The sequence below is a fragment of the Anabrus simplex genome, chromosome 14 (assembly GCF_040414725.1).
Source record: "Anabrus simplex isolate iqAnaSimp1 chromosome 14, ASM4041472v1, whole genome shotgun sequence".
Lineage (NCBI taxonomy): Eukaryota > Metazoa > Arthropoda > Insecta > Orthoptera > Tettigoniidae > Anabrus > Anabrus simplex.
In genome coordinates, this window is record NC_090278.1 from 77,799,868 (window position 1) to 77,804,772 (window position 4,905).

Genomic DNA, 4,905 nt, shown 5'->3' on the forward strand with positions numbered 1-4,905 from the left:
CTCTTCCTACCGGGGTGCCAACCCAGGAATTGTATCGTGACGCAGAGTGGGGATTATCTGCTTGCTTGCTTGCTGATGCTTATGGGCTGTGTCTACGACATTTCACCCAGTCAATACTCGCTTACTCATGTAAACACACTAGTATAAATAAAAAACTTCAGTTCAATAATTGATGCTTGAGCTGGCAAGTAGAAAACACAAAACACTGATCTTCACTATATCACATAATAACCCTAGTTTGCTAGAGCAGACTGTTCTCATACGGGAAACTTCCAATCTTGCAATCACACTTCTTCTAAAGCTTCACCCACACGAATAATCCAAAATAGCACTCTCAAGTAATACACTAATGATATGAGGAATCACTCAAATGGAACCTTCAAAAGCATGAGCAATTCTCACCCTATATTACAGACAGAATTATAACACGATATTGGCTTCATCTAGAAACAAATTTAGCACTCTAATAATCTCGACTGTAGGATTACAGAGCAAACAAGAAACACTGGTTGGTAAAACCTGCTTGAGTCGCTTGAGATTAGTCATAAGTTTTTTACGGGGGTTAGCATATAAAGAACATTCAAATAAAATGTGGTTGGAGTCGCCATTACTAATATTTGTACCACACAAACAGTTTGTATCCTGCGTTAAATGGAAACGTGATCTATATTGTGGTGTAAGGGCATGATTAAACCGTAACCGAATGATGTTAATAATATGTCGTCTAGAATATGATCCTCGTATAAACCAAGGTTTAACCAAAAGTGTTGGTTGTAAATGATAATAGAAGTTACCTTTGACTTGTGCAGTCTGTCTCCAGGAATTCTGCCATTCTTGACGCCCATCCTGTCGGATAACAACTACATAATCAGAAGCAGGAACAATATTGTTAGTATTCGGAACAGGAAGACGAGAAGCTTGTTTTGCTAGACAATCTACTTTTTCATTGCCCTCGATACCCACATGACCTGGTACCCATACTAAAGTTATGTAAATACCGACGTTGTCAAGCATATAAAGGAGACTCTTGACATTGTATACATACGGGGATTATCTGAAATAGTCTTAGGAGGACACAAAAAAACAGGGACACAAGGTTCTAAACTTCACGTCAGAGTGACCCGTCTCGACGTCTTTTCTACTTTCACACACAAGACCGGGCCGACATAGAAAGGTTATGAACGGTTAAGGAGGAAGGGATACAAAGTTTAAGGTAGAGAAACAAAAACACAAACACACACACTCAAAAACACAAAGTTAGCAATCTACCGGGTAATTCTGTGGGATTCGTAAAAAAGCATGAATGTAAGTAATTCTATCTCACGTAACCGGTGCTACAATTTGTGCAGAAATTTTTGCCGAGATGTATGAAAACTTGTGCAGTTGAACAGAAAATGATTAGCGTCGCTCGCTATATTACCACAATAACATCTAGCAGGTGTTTGAAGATGAAACCTGTGTTTATATTGGGGTGTGAGGGCGTGATTGAAACGTAATCTTATGATATTTGTAATATGTCGTCTAGTATAGTGACCGGTGTAATACCAGGGTTTTTTCCCTGCGTGCGGTTGAAGCTGATTATAAAATTGACCCTTATATGTGGATGTTTCTTGCCAAAGCTCATTCCAAGTATTGGTGCTGTCAAGCCTTATTGAGGTTAGTAAATCCATACATGGCAGGGCAATGTTTCTTATATTATCTGTCTCATTTGCCGCGTCCTTAGCCAGTTGATCTACAATGGTATTGCCAGTAATGCCCGAGTGTCCTGGTATCCATACTAACGTGATGTGTCTTCCTGCTTTTTGTAAGTCATAAAGGAGTTTTTTAACGTTGTACACGTACCAGTTGGTGGAGGGTTTTAAAGACGATATGGCCTGAAGCGAGCTCAGGGAGTCGGTAAAAATGTGACCCTTATTGTGACGTGATTGTTTGAAAAATAAAATAGCCTGTCTTATAGCAAATATTTTTGTAGTGAAAATGGATAGCGTATTAGGTAGTGACATCTTTTGATGGGTTTCCATTTGGGACATGTAGATTGCTGCTCCGACTCCCGTCGCAGTTTTTGAACCATCCGTGTAAATTTCCAAGCTGGGTGACGGGTTAGCAACCCGAAATCGCTTTATAGGTGCTGGCTTAAGTGGAAAATGGTTGTTGGGTGTATGACTGTAGTTTTTCAAAGGAAATATGATTGAGGGAGTATAAAAGTATATATGCAAACTAAAAGCAAAATGTGGCTGGGACATACACTGTAGAATATCACCTTCATACTGCAACAATTGGTAGAATGCTTGAATCAAAGCCGGCTGAGGGAAGTTACGTTGGTTAGTGCGCTGGAGAATTTCATATAAAAGTTGGAACTTGGGCAGAATGACAGTGTTAGTCATGGCCATCTTCTTAAGGATATATTTTTTAGCTAAAAATAATCTGCGTATATGTAGTGGTTGTTCTCCTGCTTCTACTAACAAAGCATTAGTGGGTGTTTATTTGAGGGCTCCTAAACACAGGCTTAGAGCTCGAAATTGAATACGCTCTATGTTTTGAAGTTGTGTTTTCTTAGCTGTGTCAAAAAGATGAGCACCGTAGTCTAATCTTGAACGGATGGTAGCTTTATAAAATACAATGGCAATAACGGGGTCCGCGCCCCATTGCCGTCTACTTGCAGAATATATAGACAATGTTGTGCTTGCTGGGTTAATGCTTGAAAATGGTATTTCCATGATAATTTATTATCCAAAATTAGTCCTAAATAGCGATGTGAGGTGGTTATAGGAATGTTGATATTATCCAAATTAATAGGGGAGGTGTCATATTGCCGGTGATGTGTAAAAACCATCGTGGTACATTTGGAAGGAGAGAGCTGCAATCCATGATCCGTTAACCATATATGAACTTCCCGTAGAGTATTTGTTAATATACTCCTACATGTGTCCAAATGGGCATGACTAGCGTAAATCAATATATCATCAGCATATGAGATAATACGTGCTGTTCGTAGAACTAATCGTTCCAGGTCATGTAAGTATAAGGCAAAAAGGATCCCACTCATAATATCCCCTTGAGGCAAACCTTTAAAGGAGTACCGGATTGGCATTGCGGGCAGGGAGCTTTGATAAATAATCTTCGACCCATCAACAACTTACGCAAGATGATGAGGAAATTGTAGGGCAACAGTAACTCTTGGAGCTTACGTAGGAGAAGATCAATTATGACATTATCATACGCTCCCTGTATATCGAGAAAGGTTGCCATTACTGTATGTTTTCGAGCTCTTGCTAGTACCGTAGTATGTCTGTTATTAGCACATTATGTGCATCCTGTGTGCTTCTCCCTGGAATGAAGGCAAATTGACTACGAGGTAGAAGGTTGTGGAAAGTGAGACACCATAACAGGCGATAGAGTAAAATCTTTAGGAATACTTTTCGCAGAACAGAACCTAAAACAATTCCCCTATAATCAGCTGGGGTCGGTGGATATCTGTTTGTTTTTGGTATCGGGACGAGAAAAAAATCATTCCATTCAGGGGGGATCAATGTAGTAACCAGAATAAAGTTGAAATGGTCAATCAAAGTTTGCATGGCTGGGACAGGCAAAGCATGTATCATAGAGTAGGTTATACAATCAGGGCCCGGAGAGGTTGATTTGTTCTTAATAATACTGAAATCCAACTCTCGAAGGGATATGGGGTGCAATAAAGTATTGAATTGGCTACTCGAGGGTTGTAATATGAGAGGAGATATAGGTAGTGCTGTGTCGGGCGTGAGTTGCTGATAGAACTCTTGAAGTGTATTTGGCTCAATTATGTTAGCTCCTGGAGAATGATTCCTATGGGTCAGAGAACGTAAGGCCTTCCAGATGACTTTGGCATTTGTCGTCATCGTAAGGGTGGAGATGAATGCTTTCCAGGCTTTTCGCCTCTTATTGTTAAAGATGCGCCTCATTACTGCAAGATGTTTCTTTAGGACAAAATAATTTTGGGGAGTAGATTCATGTCTATAGGTTTTGAATAGCTGCCTTCTCATTTGGACTAAATTATGGCATTGTTGATCCCACCAATGAATTTTTGTGGAGGCTTGTACAAACTTTGGAATAGTCATCACCAATGGATGGTGAAGATCCAAATATTGCTTGATCAGAGTTAATAAGCAATCATAAGTGAGGACGTCCTCTTTGGTTTCAGTCATGCGAGCCCAAATATAATTTCGAAAATTATCTGGATCAAAGTTAGTGAGTGATCGATGATAATAATGATATGTTTGGCATGCACTAGTCGGATGCGAGTTGCTGACACCAATTGAGATAAGGATAGGGAAGTGATCACTAAGATGCGTGTCCTTGATGGTGGTCCATGATATGTTATGTGCGAGAGGAATTGTACACAAAGATAAATCAACTGCACTTGGGGCAGATCCCGGGGCAGTTAACCTGGTAGGTGAACCGTCATTCAGAATTATGAGTTGTTGTTCAACTACTGTATGATATAGATTGTTGCCTTTTGATGAGTTGTCTACACAACCCCAGTAAGTATGATGCGCATTGAAGTCACCAGCAATAATAAGCTTTGGATAGGGTGTAAATTGATGAAGTATTGAGGCCCATTGAACTCGTGTAAGATATATGTCCGGGGGACAGTAAATATTAACAACACATAGATTGAGCAGCTGGATCGCAAGTACATATAGATTGGGGATATAGGTCTGAAACGAAATCACTCTGTAAGACAAGTTGGCTGCTGTTAAAGTAGCTATACCATCACATCCATATCCATCTATCCTTTCAATTTTATAGCCCCGCAGATGAAAGTTTGAGGATGGTTGAAACCAAGTCTCTTGTAATAAAATAATATGCGGCACATATTCCCGTATAAGTAGTCGTAGTTCATTTTGTTTTGGAAGGATACTTCTGCTA